The sequence below is a fragment of the Tachypleus tridentatus genome, chromosome 13, assembly GCF_004210375.1.
Source record: "Tachypleus tridentatus isolate NWPU-2018 chromosome 13, ASM421037v1, whole genome shotgun sequence".
In the NCBI taxonomy this organism is placed as follows: Eukaryota; Metazoa; Arthropoda; class Merostomata; order Xiphosura; family Limulidae; genus Tachypleus; species Tachypleus tridentatus.
The window spans coordinates 273,357,447-273,377,049 of NC_134837.1; the positions used below are offsets into that span (position 1 = coordinate 273,357,447).

General features: G+C 31.0%; 1 long non-coding RNA gene across 1 annotated transcript; it reads left to right on the forward strand.

Annotated features, from left to right (window-relative positions):
- The first annotated feature begins 12,371 nt into the window (after window positions 1-12,371).
- On the forward strand, window positions 12,372-14,844 carry LOC143236581 (uncharacterized). The gene is made up of 3 exons (XR_013019589.1): window positions 12,372-12,641; window positions 14,184-14,325; window positions 14,772-14,844. It is a non-coding gene; the product is annotated as an uncharacterized LOC143236581 (long non-coding RNA).
- The last annotated feature ends 4,759 nt before the right edge of the window (window positions 14,845-19,603 follow it).

Genomic DNA, 19,603 nt, shown 5'->3' on the forward strand with positions numbered 1-19,603 from the left:
TCCAGCTCTCAACAACTGCGAAACATATCTAGGGAACACTTGTAATATTTGAACTACATACTTATATAGATGCTGTACAGAGTAAAGAATTATGCACCTGGCCAAAACCATATATTGGAATAAACAAATATGAGAGGAAAATTTAACGTTGCAATGACAACAATCATACGTTTCATGTCAGTACCGCGTTCAGTTTTACTAAGCCTCTGACTCAACGTGAGCTCCAGGTGGTCCCTACCTAGAACTAAAACTTTATTACCTAACATTTTAAGCCCTGCATTTTTTATGTCTCTTAAATATTCTAAACATTCAACGTTTTATCAAAAATAAATAGTAGAATACGGTCACTACACTTTGATGGTTTATTTACGACACACACACTCGTGAAATTTGATTTATAAGTTATTTAAACATGGTGGACAAAATTTTTGTGTGGACTATTTTTTTTGCCAGACATTAAAAAATAAGTTGAACCATTCGTCATGGACTATTGTCATCAGTTGATAAACAAACAAAATGTATAAAATTCAGCACATTGTAGGTTTTCAATAAGGAAACACTAAGTAAATATAATAATTCTCTACTTCTTTCTAGTATATTATCATTGATAGCTGGTGATTTATGTTATTTTTCGAGTATATTATCATTGTTAGCTGGTGATTAATGTTATTTTTTCTTTCTCGTGAATGACATATTTCCTTATGGTAACCTATATTCTCACTACATACATAGGAAGATTTTACCATGCGTAACATTATACCATTCTTTATTTTTGTATATCAAAATACTCTCGTGTTCTCGATTATTAGCATTTAACATGTAAATCAGAAGAACTGGTCTCATTGATGCACGTGTGTTTGAAGTATGATCTAAGTATTAACATACATATTTGTAATATCAGAATTTTTCTAGTTATTCAAGCTATCACCAACATCACCAGTCGTTAACGTTGTAGTGGTAATAATTGTTATAATGCACTCACTGTTTTCACAAATTCAAATATAGTAGACATACACGAGACAATCCTGTTATATTTATGTAGATACCATAATACGAAGAAGACAACAGTTATTTTTTAGCTCCAAGTTAATCAGTTGAACAATGTGAACATCATTCTCCAATACTTGTTCAACTGCCCATATTAAGTAATTATACTTTTCTTGTTGTGTGAGTTAGTTGCATATTTAACAGAATTAAATTGGTTTAATCCTTTCGTTCAGCACTAAGTTTCAGAATCCTTAATATTTTATTACCTCATTGATAGAATATAATACTAGTATTATATTTATAGTTATTTCTACCGGCAAAGACCTCGCTATGCCATTGGAATACCAAACATGGATGTGGGATGGATTAAGAGGGAACAGATGACGATATTATAGGTGTGACATTACTCATTTTCATTTAACATATTATTTTGTTATAATACGTTGGCAGACAAAGGTTTATATCTTTGACTGTCAACTTATTATTCTATTACCTTTTTGTACTTCCTTACAGAAGATGATTTTGTTCAGAATTACAGAGTTCCATCTTTTGACGGGTGAAATTAAAACTAGATTCTAACAAAGAATAGGAAATAGTGCATCTGTTTGTTTCATGGAAAAAAAAAAAAGAACAATAAAAATACATGAAGGTACCAATACTAAAAAGAAAGACATGCTATTTTCAAAAATCATGCCAATATGGCATTAGATTGAAGTTCTAATACCTCTTTTGTCTTTTCTTATGTCATCTGGTGTCACTTTGTCAATGTGCAGTGAAGAGATGGCTGAGAGGTGGAAACAAACAATTAGAGAGTCAGCTTTACATATCAAACAACATAAGAATAGAACAATAGCAAACTGGAATCGGAAGCGACGTTATTCTGTATTATGTAACAAGGTGAAGTATGCAATTAGGTGAAACAAGTTTTCATATCATAACAAACGACCTTATCTTACATAACACAAGCGAAATATGAAAAGTATTCTTAATATCATACTATATTGTTTTATATAACAAGGTGAAGCATATGATTTACAGGGACAAGCAGATAAATAAAAGGAACCTATGAAATTAACGCTTCTTCAGCGACGTCAGTTACTTAATACAGTTGTTTAGCATACGAATGGTAATATCTGTTTAAATTTAACATTATCCTAACAAGGTCAGTTATTCATGTTATTTAATAAACGAGCACTACTTTCTGTTTCAAGTTAGTACATCAGTCATTCCCAAGATATTACATTATAATGAGACTGTCAGTATTTTGTAACAAATATTTCAACTGGAACACATGTGTATTTTATGTAACAAGAACGTAACAGTTCTATCGTTACGTACAAATATAACTGAAAATTAACAATATATCAACAACGTCAGTTATCATGTTACCAAGTAGAATAAAGTAGTTTTTGATTAGCCTTAACGTTTGTTCAGGTGCGTCAGTTAATTAACATAGAATCATCTCATTAAGTAATGTTAATTGCATCTTAATTTACTTATCATTAAAAATTAGCCTATAGTGTGTAGGACACCTAACAAAAACCTTTAACGTTTTATCGAACTGGATAGTTGTTAAAATATCAGTGATAGAATTTTGTAGAATGGACAGCAACTACCTATTGTGGAGACACAAGTGTAGAAAACGGCGTTTCGTAAGTCCATTCTACAAAGTTTCATCTTGAATATTCTGCCTAAACAATTTATCAAAGAATAACAATGAAGTTCCTGAACAACATTCTGGAATGGCTGAACACCACTGAAATATGTTCCAACTTTATCTAAGGGTTTAAATTAGATGTTCATGTTAAAAATGACACTATTTCATGGTTTGAATATCTACAGTAAGTGTGATTATCTTCTGCGCCACCAACTTCCGCATGTTTTGATACATCCCACTATAGTTTTTTTCAACCAATTTAAAAAGTTACGAAAGCTGTTTTAGAAGAGAAGTTGATTTTACAGACTAGACCACGCCCTCATACAGCTGTTCCTAATAAGTGTGACTCCTCCTACAGAAATGTATCGGTGTATCAACAGCTAAATAAACCCGTGAGTTCAGTGGATTACCAATATACAAAGAGCTGACTGAAACTCCTGTAGTACAATACTGGACCTCAGATGAAGATGGGGCAGAAGATGCGTCAAGTTATAGCTTTATGTGTAAGTATACTACTGAGAGTTTCTGTGTTTATAAAATATTGTACCGTGTGTTCAAAACTACCAGGGAAAACACATCATAGTGTCTTATTGTTAAGGTATGTATTAGTATAATAAGATAAATAATAATAGATAGAATAAGAAATATGTACTAAGTTTTATTTTTAAAACAATGATAAAACGAACCACAGCCACAGATAGGCTTGGGTAGTTTTGTGTGTCATCACTTGTAGTTGTATCCTTTTAACATAGTTCACCGTAGATGCAATAATAACATCAACTGTATTTGGTCCTCATGATTATATAGTTGCTGCTATGTCCAATCTTAACTGGAATACAGGCACAAAATACTATTGAAGAAGTACAGGCAAGTTTGGAAAGTAAGTATAATTGTTCTTATAGAGAAATGATATGTATATAGTAAAAGATTCTTTTTTATATGGAATTAAAATGAACGACATTCTTATATTGTTATTTACACGGTAATTATACATCTCATATCATAAGGAATGAAACATGAACATCACAGCTATTCATATGATTTTAATGTGTCAAAATGAGATTGATTATTATTGTTTCTATGATATAACAACACTTTTAACTTGAAAGCAGCTGATAAAGTCTACTGAATTCCACGGTATCTATAACAGTTGTTAGAGGATTCATTGTTTGAAGTCGTTAAACATGGTTTGTATACAGTCTTATCATATATATATTAAAGTGTTTTACCATAAAATCTATCAAGTTTCTTTTACTCTCTGCAGTTTAATGTTAACTCCTCTCAATATCTGAAGGTTAAAAAATTAATACAGCATAAACAACAAAGCTGTCAATTAAACAGTTATTGATTGAGAGTTGAAGGAGAAATAAAACTTAGATAAATGATAATAAAGAATAAATTGACATGACTAAGTCAAAACTTACCTAGTCTATTTTATGCGAAGTTTCGAGCATCCATCAGGGTGTTACAATGGCAATGGGCTAAGATATATCTATAGTTATAAGACAAAAACCAATGCTATTAGTGAAATTACATCACAATATGATAATGTTTACATGTTAGAGAAAGTGTTAGCAACAATCAAACCACAGGTTCTCCTTCTTCCAGTTATAGAGTCCTATCGTAACACGTTTTCAGGGTACATAGAGGCTTTGATATAAAAATATGAACATTTCAAACTCTGAAACTAAGTGTACGATACATTATTTACATTTCACTACGCATTACAGACTTCAAAACACGAACCAGACTACTCTTTAACAACTCTCAAGTTGTTGATACCGCATTCCTACAAACTTGTATTTTATTTTTTTCCTGTTTCCACTCTGTATAGTTGTGGACAGAAACAACTTGTTACAATATACAAATGAATAAAAGATTTAAAGTATCCTGGGAAACGTATAAAACCTCAACGTGTAATTTATTTAATTCCTCTAAACATATGAAAGTTAAACACAAATAGATCATAAAAATATAACCATCAACTACACAACATTTCTTCTTCCTCCAGTTACAAGAGTCCTATCGCAACACGTTTGTTAGCGAGCAGTATCTCAATATGATAATTATAATTTTAATCACAAAATAAATAAATTTTGTACTTTTACGTTTGTTTGTTATGTGTGAATTCAAAAACCTCGAGTATACACGTCTTATACATCATTATTATAGCTTAGCAGGAAGAAATGAATAGTTTTGATAATATTGATTAAGATTTAAAAAATAAAAAATATTCCTTTTTAGTTCATAAGTTAACAATTTTTTAAACTAGAACTACTCGTATCAAGTGTATTGATATAAAGTGTTGTTTTCTGAATAGTGTTTTACTTATATGTACCACCAATAATCTCTGTCTATGCCTTTTTTCAATTAATCATAAAACATATTGTAGTTCTCTCTGTTTTCTAGTTTATTTAAGTAATAAATATATGTATAATGTAGTTAGCATTATATCTATAATGTAATATTGAAACAATAGTGAAACAACAATAATATTTTATGTTCTGTTAGACGAACATTACAGTAGACTCGACAAATGAAGCATTACAATTACAAGCAATTTGCTGTATATAGAATCCCTGGATAAATTGTATTTATGTGTGCAGTTTAAAGGTCGATTTTTCTAACTTTCTAATAAGTAATATTAAATTATCTTATACTCAAAATACAAAATAAATTAATTTTTGAAGTAGTTTATATGTAAAGAAATACTATTCGCTTTATCAGAACAATTAATTGCGAATTACTCATTTCTCGTTATAAAGTGTTTGTTGTAGTCGTTAATAATTTATGTTTTCACATATATAAGTCAACTTATGATTTTTATCTAGAACTTTAAATATCGCATGCTTCACTCGTTTTTATTCAAGTTTTGATTTGTTGTCCTTATTAATCATCCAGTGTGCTCGATTAATTTAAATATTTTGTAATGGTAGCATTTTGATGGTATTTGCTGTCTTCTATAACATGATACAATATGATTTTTATTCTAAGAGTGGTAGCCTCTCATACTTCATATACTTTACCTGTGTTATATAAGATAACGTCATTTCTTATCCTAAAAAACTTGTCAGTCATACATCCTCTGTGTCATAAAATTCAGGATTCACGTAGTCGTCTGTTGACTAGATTTTCGCATACTAGGAGAAAACATGAGACTAAACAGGACGCCAGAAAATGTGGAAACTAGTTTCTTTGATATCAGACATAAGAGATATACTTTGTACATTTATTTTAATACACACTCTTGTTTCAATATAGTTTTATTACTTGCCTGTAATATATATCATTGGCTGTGTATTGCGCAAGTCACATCTGTAGAGCATTCTTGAGAGTGAGCATCAACATTGTTAAAACTTCCAGAAATTCGCGTCATTCGAATAAAGTGGATAGCCGAGAGAAAGAAAAAATTGTGGTTAACGCCTATTTATTGGGAAACTACAGAATTTGACAAGAAACGTTTACGGATTTTAAACATTACAAACCGTTTCACTTTAATGAATTAACTCAGGAGGTTAGTATTTATACAAAGACATTAAATATTGTCGCCGGTAAAAACTTACGGGTACTTCAAGATTAGCCAGCCGTCAAAATACGTGCACAGATGTATCAACAAACAATTAATTTGTTGTCCCTGAACTTCGATAGAAGATTTGGTTCCAGATCAGATATAAGACTCGGTATTGTTTGTATGTTTGTAAAACTCTTGTGTATAAACCATCATTTGTAATAACTATTGCTAATTATCGTTATTATGAATTGTATTGTTTTAATTTTTATATTAAAATTTATTGTGTTAAAAATTGTGTGTATCAATCTTCTTGGCAAATATTATAAATTATATTATAAATATTATACATTTATTTAACTTCTAAATTCAACTTTACAGTTATATGAAATTGTACGACGAATACAATAAATTGGAGAGTTATCTGAAATAAATTATTGTACGTAACACAGACTTCTGACAGCTTCTTTACTATGGTTTTTCGCTAACATTAAACATCATTCTTTTATTATAAAAATAATTTAAGGTGTTATGTGTTTTATTATAAAACATTTCTACTAAAGTTCTATTTTCTCTCTATATTTATCTGTACGATATGTGTACGCTGCATCTCTTTTATCTCTATATTTATCTGTACGATATTTGTACGCTGCCTCTCCTTTAACGACAAACGTATTTCATCTAGAAACCCATATTCGGATAAGCTCCAGCTATCAACAACTGTGAAACGTATCTAGTTGACACTTGTAATATTTGAACTACATAATTATATAGATGCTGTACAGAGTAAAGAATTATGCACCTGGCCAAAACCATACATTGGAATAAACAAATATGAGAGGAAATAAAACTTTATTACCTAACATTTTAAGCCCTGCATTTTTTATGTCTCTTAAATATTCTAAACATTCAACGTTTTATCAAAAATAATTAGTAGAATACTGTCACTACACTTTGATGGTTTATTTACGACACACATACTCGTGAAATTTGATTTATAAGTTATTTAAACATGGTGGACAAAATTTTTGCCAGATATTAAAAAAAAAAGTTGAACCATTCGTCATGGACTATTGTCATCAGTTGATAAACAAACAAAATATATAAAATTCAGCACATTGTAGGTTTTCAATAAGAAAACACTAAGTAAATATAATAATTCTCTACTTCTTCCTAGTATATTATCATTGATAGCTGGTGATTTATGTTATTTTTCGAGTATATTATCATTGTTAGCTGGTGATTTATGTTATTTTTTTCTCTCTCGTGAATGACATATTTCCGTATGGTAACCTATATTCCCACTACATACATAGGAAGATTTTACCATGCGTAACATTATACCATTCTTTGTTTTTGTATATCAAAATACTCTCGTGTTCTAGATTATTAGCATTTAACATGTAAATCAGAAGAACTGGTCTCATTGATGCACGTGTGTTTGAAGTATGATCTAAGTATTAACATACATATTTGTAATATCAGAATTTTTCTAGTTATTCAAGCTATCACCAACATCACCAGCCGTTAACGTTGTAGTGGTAATAATTGTTATAATGCACTCACTGTTTTCACAAATTCAAATATAGTAGACATACACGAGACAATCCTGTTATATTTATGTAGATACCATAATACGAAGAAGACAACAGTTATTTTGAGTCTAGTTAATTAGTTGAACAATGTGAACATGATTCAACAATACTTGTTCAACTGCCCATATTAAGTAATTATACTTTTCTTGTTGTGTGAGTTAGTTGCATATTTAACAGAATTAAATTGGTTTAACCCTTTCGTTCAGCACTAAGTATCAGAATCCTTAATATTTTATTACCTCATTGATAGAATATAATACTAGTATTATATTTATAGTTATTTCTACCGGCAAAGACCTCGCTATGCAATTGGAATACCAAACATGGATGTGGGATGGGCTAAGAGGGAACAGATGACGATATTATAGGTGTGACATTACTCATTTTCATTTAACATATTATTTTGTTATAATACGTTGGCAGACAAAGGTTTATATCTTTGACTGTCAACTTATTATTGTATTACCTTATTGTACTTCCTTACAGAAGATGATTTTGTTCAGAATTACAGAGTTCCATCCTTTTGACGGGTGAAATTAAAACTAGTTTCTAACAAAGAATAGGAAATAGTGCATCTGTTTGTTTCGTGGAGAAAAAAAATAAAGAACAATAAAAATACATGAAGGTACCAATACTGAAAAGAAAGACATGCTATTTTCAAGAATCATGCCAATATAGCATTAGATTGAAGTTCTAATACCTCTTTTGTCTTTTCTTATGTCATCTGGTATCACTTTGTCAATGTGCAATGAAGAGATGGCTGAGAGGTGGAAACAAACAATTAGAGAGTCAGCTTTACATATCAAACAACATAAGAATAGAACAATAGCAAACTGGAATCGGAAGCGACGTTATTCTGTATTATATAACAAGGTGAAGTATACAATTAGGTGAAACAAGTTTTCATATCATAACAAACGACCTTATCTTACATAACACAAGCGAAATATGAAAAGTATTCTTAATATCATACCATATTGTTTTATATAACAAGGTCAAGCATATGATTTAGAGGGACAAGCAGATAAATAAAAGGAACCTATGAAATTAACGCTTCTTCAGCGACGTCAGTTACTTAATACAGAATCATCTTCAGTTATTGATGTTATTTAGCATACGAATGATAATATCTCTTTAAATTTGACATTATCCTAACAAGGTCAGTTATTCATGTTATTTAATAAACGAGCACTTCTTTCCTAAACAATTTATCAAAGAATAACAATGAAGTTCCTGACCAACATTATGGAATGGCTGAACACCACTGAAATATGTTCCAACTTTATCTAAGTGTTTAAATTAGATGTTCATGTTTGATTTACTCAAGTTATCTTTAAAAATGACACTATTTCATGGTTTGAATATCTACAGTAAGTGTGATTATCTTCTGCGCCGCCAACTTACGTATGTTTTGATACATCCCACTATAGTTTTTTTCAACCAATAAAAAAATGTTACGAAAGCTGGTTTAGGAGAGAAGTTGATTTTACAGACTAGACCACGCCCTCATACAGCTGTTCCTAATAAGTGTGACTCCTCCTACAGAAATGTATCGGTGTATCAACAGCTAAATAAACCCGTGAGTTCAGTGGGTTACCAATATATAAAGAGCTGACTGAAACTGTAGTACAATACTGGACCTCAGATGAAGATGGGACAGAAGATGCGTCAAGTTATAGCTTTATGTGTAAGTATACTACTGAGAGTTTCTGTGTTTATAAAATATTGTACCGTGTGTTCAAAACTACCAGGGAAAACACATCATAGTGTCTTATTGTTAAGATATGTATTAGTATAATAAGATAAATAATAATAGATAGAATAAGAAATATGTACTAAGTTTTATTTTTAAAACAATGATAAAACGAACCACAGCCACAGATAGGCTTGGGTAGTTTTGTGTGTCATCACTTGTAGTTGTATCCTTTAACTTAGTTCACCGTAGATGCAATAATAACATCAACTGTATTTGGTCCTCATGATTATATAGTTGCTGCTATGTCCAATCTTAACTGGAATACAGGCACAAAATACTATTGAAGAAGTACAGGCAAGTTTGGAAAGTAAGTATAATTGTTTTTATAGAGAAATGATATGTATATAGTAAAAGATGCTTTTTTATATGGAATTAAAATTAACGACATTCTTATATTGTTACTTACACGGTAATTATACATCTCATATCATAAGGAATGAAACATGAACATCACAGCTATTCATATGACTTTAATGTGTCAAAATGAGATTGATTATTATTGTTTCTATGATATAACAACACTTTTAACTTGAAAGCAGCTGATAAAGTCTACTGAATTCCACGGTATTTATAACAGTTGTTAGAGGATTCATTGTTTGAAGTCGTTAAACATGGTTTGTATACAGTCTTATCATATATATATTAAAGTGTTTTACGATAAAATCTATCAAGTTTCTTTTACTCCTTGCAGTTTAATGTTAACTCGTCTCAATATCTGAAGGTTAAAAATTAATACAGCATAAACAACAAAGCTGTCAATTAAACAGTTATTGATTGAGAGTTGAAGGAGAAATAAAACTTAGATAAATGATAATAAAGAATAAATTGACATGACTAAGTCAAAACTTACCTAGTTTATTTTATGCGAAGTTTCGAGCATCCATCAGGGTGTTACAATGGCAATGGGCTAAGATATATCTATAGTTATAAGACAAAAACCAATGCTATTAGTGAAATTACATCACAATATGATAATGTTTACATGTTAGAGAAAGTGTTAGCAACAATCAAACCACAGGTTCTCCTTCTTCCAGTTATAGAGTCCTATCGTAACACGTTTTTCAGGGTACATAGAGGCTTTGATATAAAAATATGAACATTTCAAACTCTGAAACTAAGTGTACGATACACTATTTACGTATATCTACGCATTACAGACTTGAAAACACGAACCAGTCTACTCTTTAACAACTCTCAAGTTGTTGATACCGCATTTCTACAAACTTGTATTTTATTTTTTCCTGTTTCCACTCTGTATAGTTGTGGACAGAAACAACTTGTTACAATATACAAATGAATAAAACATTTAAAGTATCCTGGGAAACGTATAAAACCTCAACGTGTAATTTATTTAATTCCTCTAAACATATGAAAGTTAAACACAAATAGATCATAAAAATATAACCATCAACTACACAACATTTCTTCTTCCTCCACTTACAAGAGTCCTATCGCAACACGTTTGTTAGCGAGCAGTATCTCAATATGATAATTATAATTTAATCACATTAATTTATTTACAAGTTTTCGTAATTCTTTTATAAATAAATTTTGTACTTTTACGTTTGTTTGTTATGTGTGATATCAAAAACTTCGAGTATACACGTGTTATACATCATTATTATAACTTAGCAGGAAGAAATGAATGGTTTTGATAATATTGATTAAGATTTAAAAAATAAAAAATATTCGTTTTTAGTTCATAAGTTAACAAACTGGACAAGAACGTACTTTTATATAAAATCATGTGTACAACACGTTATTTACATATAGCTACATGTAAAAGACGTGAGAACATGAACTAGTCTTCTGTCTTCACTCTCTAGTTGTTCATAATGTTATTGATTTTTAGTCCGGTAACACTAGCATTATTTCAAAATTATGTCACTTATTGTTCCTGATTGTTTCTACTTTGTGTAGTTCTGGACTGTACTGAAACAACGTGTTACAATATAAAAACGGATGGACCTATTTTATCATCTTGGAAAATATATGTGTCACAAGTTTGCAGGTTTTACGGAATGACACCGGCTACGCCTTCTGATGAAGAAACAGCGAAGTTCCTTATGGATTTGGCCAGCAGAACAATAACCGATGATAGTCCAGTGTGGCTTGGTGTGTCTCAAGAAGAGACAGTAAACAATTCTGGCTTTTATTAATCTTTGGGAACTTCTCAACCACAAACAGTAGAAAATGGTAAAGTAGCAATGAAAAGAAGTTCTAGTTTCAAGTGGGAAATAACTGATTCACATATCTCAGGTTGAGTCTCTGTGAAATTCCTAAAGGTATGTTGAAGCACGTATCTTTGTATAATATAACGAGAAACGTATCATTGATGGAACCGTCTAGTTATAAATTAATTTAAATAATCTGGTTCTTTACATCATTAACATTTGTGTTATATTATAGTAATTTATGATTTCAGATCTCTACAGAAGATTCATATAATTTTCTGTTTAGATTGGTTAGTTATTTAGAAACTTAATATAGCTATTGTCGTGAGATTTCCTTGATATATTACAATGTTGGATTTACGTCAGTGAAATATAATACACCTCTGCGTCTAGAGCAACAAAACTTTATATTTATCCTTCTATTATAATTAATATTTATAATATAGTTATCAACTTGGTTGATTCTGTGACAATATCTATTGAACTCATTGTATGTTTGCACATCACAACAATAACAGTATTGTTGTCAAAGTTGACTTTATTGAAAACATCATTGTTTGAACAATAAACAAATGTGTATTTTTTTACAGCCGATGTTTCCTACTGTGTTAAAGACACCTGTTATAATGTGTATCCAACAGCCTTAACGAATATCGAAGCTGTTTACATGTTCTGTGAACTTATAGGGGGGAAGAGCTGCTATCCCCCAAACTCCTGAACTGGCTAAACAGGTGGCTACGTATTTGGAAAAGATGTATTTAATTGCTGCCACTTGAGTTTTTTTGAATGGCACTCTTCTGACGGACGAAAACCAAAACGTAATCGGTAATAGTGACGACTGGCCTTTCATAACACCACCGCTAAACAAGGACTTGAAGTGTGTTTTGCTCCTGAGGGGATATTTTTTTTCAACGTACTTGTGACACAAATAGATTTTTTCCCATGTGTGAGACTAAAACTTCAGGTGAAAGTTAGTTTTCTGTCTTAATGATACGTGTTGTTTTGAATAACATTTAAGTTCATAATTATGTATCACTGAAGACTGTTAGTTTGTCTTCTTGCTATTTTTGGGACTTATTTTAAATTATTTTCAAATACAACAATTTTGATAATCTTACGTTTTAATAAGTGTTTCTATATGAAAATAAAGTGTAACCACAGATATGTAATAAATACTTCACATGACCAACAAGATAAAGTATATATAACAATGTTAAAAATATAAGGAATTATAAATAAATATATAAACACAAAAGTAGGAAAATATTAGAAACAAAAATAATTTTGTTAGGGGAACAATAAGTTCACAGTTAATGACTGTAATACTTAAACTAGAAATTAATCAAGAATATATTTTCTTAACTTATCCATTCGTGTTACCAAATCAGATATTTGAAGTTTTTTGTTTATAATTAAGCCTGAAAGTACGAAATAGGCTTTCGGTGTTCTACCAACCACTGGTATCAAAACCCATTTTCTAATTTTTTAAGTTCTCAGACATGTCGCTTTGCCAGTGGAGAAGGACGTGTCCGGGAACGAAATTTTTGTTCTAAGTTTTGTTTCTCCTAGGTTATCCGCAGTTTATGTGATTTGTAATACGCATGTTTGGCTTATGGTTATACCTATAAATATTTCAAAGAAAACAAAATCGTCAGTTAATATTCCAAAACACGTAACAAATTTAATAATACTCCTTTAAAATTAATATTTACTCCTATGTTTCCAGAGTGGAAGAGTTTTATCTTATTTAATTTTTTTCTAATAATTAAGAAAATAAACAATTTTTTTTTTGAAATGATGGTTTTAAAATAACTAGGGCTAGGCCTAACTAACTTTGGGAGTGAAGAGCCTGCAGTAGTGGCTAAAATGGGATTTGAAAGAGGTGTAACTCCATTTTGTTATCCACTTTGACATTCAAACCAGAAGGCCAGGAATAGTAATGGTGCGAATCTTCAAGCGTCTGAACTTTGTTTCGTACTGTTCAGTCCCAGTTTAACCCCTGGTCAGAGATTCGATACGTGAGGACGCTTACTAGAGTACACACTGTCAACACTGCAGGTGCGTTGTAAAAGTAAAGTTAATCACCCTTTTTTCTTTTTTTTGATATTTTGTTCAAAACAGGCTGTTGAGGCACTTGTGGCACAAAATATTGGTAGAACAATTACCGTCTGTTAGGCACTAGCTACAAATAGTAATGGCTATAACTGACCATTTTATTCCGGTGACACACTAATAATCTTCAAGTCTTGCAACACGAAAACCTGGGGATCGATGCACGTGACCTACACATCGCCCGAAGCCACTCTGCACGTTTGTGCAAAATTGACCAAACCAAATTGGCTGCTTATTCCTCATGTAAATAAACGACCGTTCAGATTTTATTTTACAGTTACAGAAGTTAAGCTAGATGTGTTTTTAATTATTCTAACTTTAAAGTATAAATAGTTTAAAGTTGTAACAATGGGGATCAAATGATTAATTAATTATTTCATGAATTATGTTGAAGATGAAGAAAATGACAAAACTTCAAAGGTAGTGGAAAACGTAAAGGTCGTTGTTGTGGAAAAGGCGAGAAGGGTTGGGGACGTCGATGTAAAAGTTGGAAATAAATTGTTGTTGTGTCAAGTACTGAGAGAATTACTCCTCTGGTAAGGACTTGTATTATATTATAGATAAATATTCAAACTAAGATTCGATTCTTTCAAGTTTTGAAAAACAACTTTAGTAATCGAATGTTGGTTCATATTATTATGATACATTTTAATAAGTTCCATATCTGATGTGTCACACAACAAAGTTTTGTAGTTAACAATAAGCAGTTAGATTGTTTATTATTTGGCTGTTTACTTAACAACAAATGGTCTTGAAACAATATTTCGTTAATATTAAATATATTTTCTTTAAGTATTAGAAACTGTTTTATTGTCTACTAATTTAACAATCGTATTTCCTAATCAATGTAATTTTTTTACGTATTGAATATAGACAAGTTAAGATGTCACACAAACCTAATGATGAACTATTACAAAATGTAGCAAAACCTGTTTTAGTTCCTGCTCAGTGAAACTATATTTAATCTACTTATTTTTTTCAGTGTATTATGTATGCAGTTAACGGCATCCACTAAACTACAGATTTTATACTCACGTATTGTTATGATAATCTAACATCACATCAACTGATTTATAGAAGTCACTGAAATCCCAGTTATTCTTTTTTTTGGAGGCGGAAATTGTCTGTCAACTTTTAATGTTTAATAAAAGCGTTTTAAAAATTATTATTTTGTGTTGTCATGTTTTAATTTATTACAAATATCTGCTCATGTGTTTTTAAAGAAACATTTTCGTGCCTTCATTGTAATTATATTGGAACAACCTCTGTAGAGCGGTAAAAATATTCATGGTAATAGCACACATTAACTGAACAATCCCTTCGATGTAATTTCACTTAAGGTTTGAATTCTCTCTGTTAGGCCTAAATTAGAAAACATTGCTTCATTATTTAAGCGGCATCAATATGAATTTATTTGTAAATTCCAAAACGTGTACAAATTATTTACAGAAATTTAGTGGAGTCGTCTCTTACACAGTTTGTAAAAAAAATTTTTTTTTGTCAGGAATGATTATAAAATGTTTTTGTGTTTTTAATTAGATGCTGAAGAATAACATTATTGTTTATTTTGTTTTCTATTTTGAATATCGCACAAAGTTACACAAGGGCTACCTGCGTTAGCTCTCCCTGTTTAGCACTGTCAGACTAGAAGGAAGGCAGCTAGTCATCACCACAAACTGCCAAATCTTGGCTACTCTACCAATACATAGTGGGATTTATCGTTACTTTGTAACGTTCTCACAAATGAAAGGGCGAGCATATTAAAAACATAGTTAGATGGTTAGTGCATAACATAATGTTTAGGGAAAACAAGGGACCTATTGGTCCACCTTGGTTGTTCCGTCCTGTACAAAAAATCAAAAATAACTTTTAAAAGATATAAAAATTAAAGCAAAATACTATCACTTATATATCTATCTAATATTTTTTAACTCACTCAAACTTATTACCCACAACTTAGCTCAAGACGGCGCTTCTTGCCTAAATCTCAGTTTGTCTCACCTGGTTCCATAATTCTCGTTGTTAGATATGAAAATGTAGATGCATCAACGATATCAGTTTTTTAAAGATTTTAGGACTTAAATCACCTTTAATTGTTCTGTTTTCAAGAGAAAACAATTTTGAGGATCTTATACCCCACTCATATGAAAACTTATCTATCCCAGATACCATTTTAGTAACCCTCTTCTGAACCAACAGTTATATGTTTTCCTAAGGTAAGGAAAAACAAGACTGAACACAATACTCCAAACGTGGCCAAACCAGTGGCTTGTACAATGAAATTATAACTTCATTCAACTTGTATTAAATATTTTTGAAGATACAACCTAAAATATTATTTGTCTTAACACTAGCAACACATATAGAGATAAGTTTCTTTGAAAGCCTTTTATGTGACACTTTGTCAAATGCTTTGCAAAAATCCAAATAGACCAAATCTACATCCATAAAAAATATTTTAATACGGGCGTAGACAAAGGTTTAAATCAAATATAAACATTGTAAAGATATTTCTAGTTGTTACTTTCCGATCGAGAAGATCTAGGAATCAGCAAATATATTTCAAATGTTTCGGTTAATCTACTAAATTTAAGTTTATAGAAATGACGTATAATTGTAGTTAGTAAGTTTCACTCTCTTGACAACACGTGTAAACTGCTGCATGACTAAATATCACATTCTCATTGGCTTTTCTTGATACTGGAGATCTGGACACTTTTCTGTCATTTGTAATTTTGCTTGTTGTTTTGCTTACGCTTGAGATCAGTGGCAGATTGTTTTTGTTTGTTTTTGAATTTCGCACAAAGCTACTCGAGGGCTATCTGTGCTAGCCGTCCCTAATTTGGCAGTGTAAGAGGGAAGGCAGCTAGTCATCACCACCCACCGCCATCTCTTGGGCTACTCTTTTACCAACGAATAGTGGGATTGACCGTCACATTATAACGCCCCCACGGCTGAAAGGGCGAGCATGTTTGGCGCGACGGGGATGCGAACCCGCGACCTTCAGTTTACGAGTCACACGCCTTAACACGCTTGGCCATGCCAGGCCCATCAGTGGCAGTCTTGACTTTATCCTGAAGGCTTCATTAACAAAGATACTTAACATCAGTATTATTGAATTTTGGTGTTCTACTCCTTCCTTTCGTATTTTGAAATTTACCTCTCGCGATATAGGGTGTGACTGACGACGTTTGGAGGGGGGCATTTCAAGTCTTCAACAATTTTTCGGGGTGTCCAACTCGAATCATGTACTGCTATGCTGCGAACTTTCAGCTCCGGTGACAATTCTCTACGTTTGTTGGTCCGTGATTATTTCAAATAACAATAAAATTTAATACATATTGTGTAAAATACTCTTTTTATCAAGGTATATTTGTGTAGTGACATTTAAATTGATTTATTCTAGAATATACATTTACCTTGGGCTAGCTTCTTTCTGTATGATTAAGACACTATATGGAGGTACCATGACACTTACTTCAGACTCATAATTTGATCAGCATATTCATTCAAGCATATCTCTTATGACATGCATTTGGTACAATGATATGAGAATTCTAAAGAATAATAAGTATTCTTACCCTGACTCATTCAGTTGTCAGCAGGGATCAGTGAAACATTACCACAGTATTGAAGTTTACATTCAGTGGTGTGATGTAGAATGATTCCCATGAATTGGAAAGAATGACAAAATGTTCTCTTGTCCCAAGACTTTAATACAGTACTGTAGTATGATTTGTATCCTAAGAAAATTTGTTTCTATTTCCTAAAATATTTCGCTGTGTTAAACAAGATAATTTAATTCGTAAAATAATATGACTTATCCTTCCTACTTCCTGTTAAGTATACAAGGAAGGTCTTCTTATATATAAGTCAGACTACTTTATATTATTCAACACAGAAATATAATAAATATAGCGAGAGCCTCACCCAATCACATATCTACAATCCTCTATGATACCCAATCACATATCTACAATCCTCTATGATACCCAATCACGTAGATACGATACTCTATCATACCCAATCACATAGCTACATTGGACTTACAACAGAGTTTGATTCAATATTGTGGACAGAGTTAAAACAAAACAATGTGTAGACGACATCTAAAACATAATGTTACGCCACAGAATACTTTGTATTCAACAGTTGTTCATAAAACAATTACATTACATTAATTATGTAACGGGTTATCATTCTCGTTACTTTCTTGAGAACATTCTCAAACGAAAACATGTGAAACCTCTTGAAGGGTTGCATCTGTTAACGATAAAGATGAACTGTTCGTGTTAGTCTTTAAACAAACAGTAATTTCTATTAAAGTTAACTTTACTTTAACAACGTTAAGCAGCCATGATATACAGTGAAATATCATGACAATGTGTTTGTTTGTTGGTAACTACAAAACCAAATATTAAAAGCTGACAAACATCATGCCGCCTGCAAAAAAGAATAATATAATTCAGTGGCATCTTTAAACCACGTCTTTCTTTTATAAAACTGTACAATCTGCTGTCCGTGCTCTACCCACCACGGGTATCGATATCCGGTTTTTAGTATTGTAACTCGGCACACAACATATATCACTTAAACAAGGAGAACCACAGTGTTTTATTTAAAACAAAAATGACACATAGACGGAAAATAGATGCTGCTAAGAGACAAAGAATTCGAAATGAAAGGATACAAAGCTTCCAAAAATGTTAGAAACAAATTATAACTTTGAGTTGTACAGTGGGAAGTACATAATTTTAAACTAGAACTACTCGTATCAAGTGTATTGATATAAAGTGTTGTTTTCTGAATAGTGTTTTATTTATATGTACCACCAATAATCTCTGTCTATGCCTTTTTTCAATTAATCATAAAACATACATGTAGTTCTCTCTGTTTTCTAGTTTATTTAAGTAATAAATATATGTATAATGTAGTTAGCATTATATCTATAATGTAATATTGAAACAATAGTGAAAAACAATAATATTTTATGTAATGTTAGACGAACATTACAGTAGACTCGACAAATGAAGCATTACAATTACAAGCAATTTGCTGTATATAGAATCCCTGGATAAATTGTATTTATATGTGCAGTTTAAAGGTCGTTTTTCTAACTTTCTAATAAGTAATATTAAATTATCTTATACCTCAAAATACAAAATAAATTAATTTTGAAGGAGTTTATATGTAAAGAAATACTATTCGCTTTATCAGAACAACTAATTGCGAATTACTCATTTCGTTATAAAATGTTTGTTGTAGTCGTTAATAATTTATGTTTTCACATATATTATCTACTAAAAGTTCCAAACGTTTATGATGATGACTTTAGCTGATGATCGTTCAGTGCAAATAACTCGAGGAAACTTTCCCAAAACATCAACAACCCTGCCTCTCTAGAGGATTATATCACATGTAGCGGATCACGTTGCTACTGCTTTGAGTAAATGAAACAAAAAACTAAATTTTGATTGTAGGTTCAATAACAAAGTTACATATTCATGCGATTCTTTTATTTTTTTTAGCAATATTTTATGAAGCCCCTATTTTTTTCTCTTTCTAAAACATAATTTCTAAGTTTAAAATAATAGTAGAAATATTCATTTATTGAATCTAAAGCCGTACATTAGAAATACGTATTTACAACGGTGTTCTAAAATGATTATGAAAACACGAAAAGTTCCTCATGAAAAGCATGAGTAGATAGATATTCGTAATAAATTAAAACACGACCTTAAAAGTATTTTTTTGAAATGCTTTTATTAAACATTAAAAGTTCACAAACAAACTTGTCTCAAAAGAGGGAAGAGG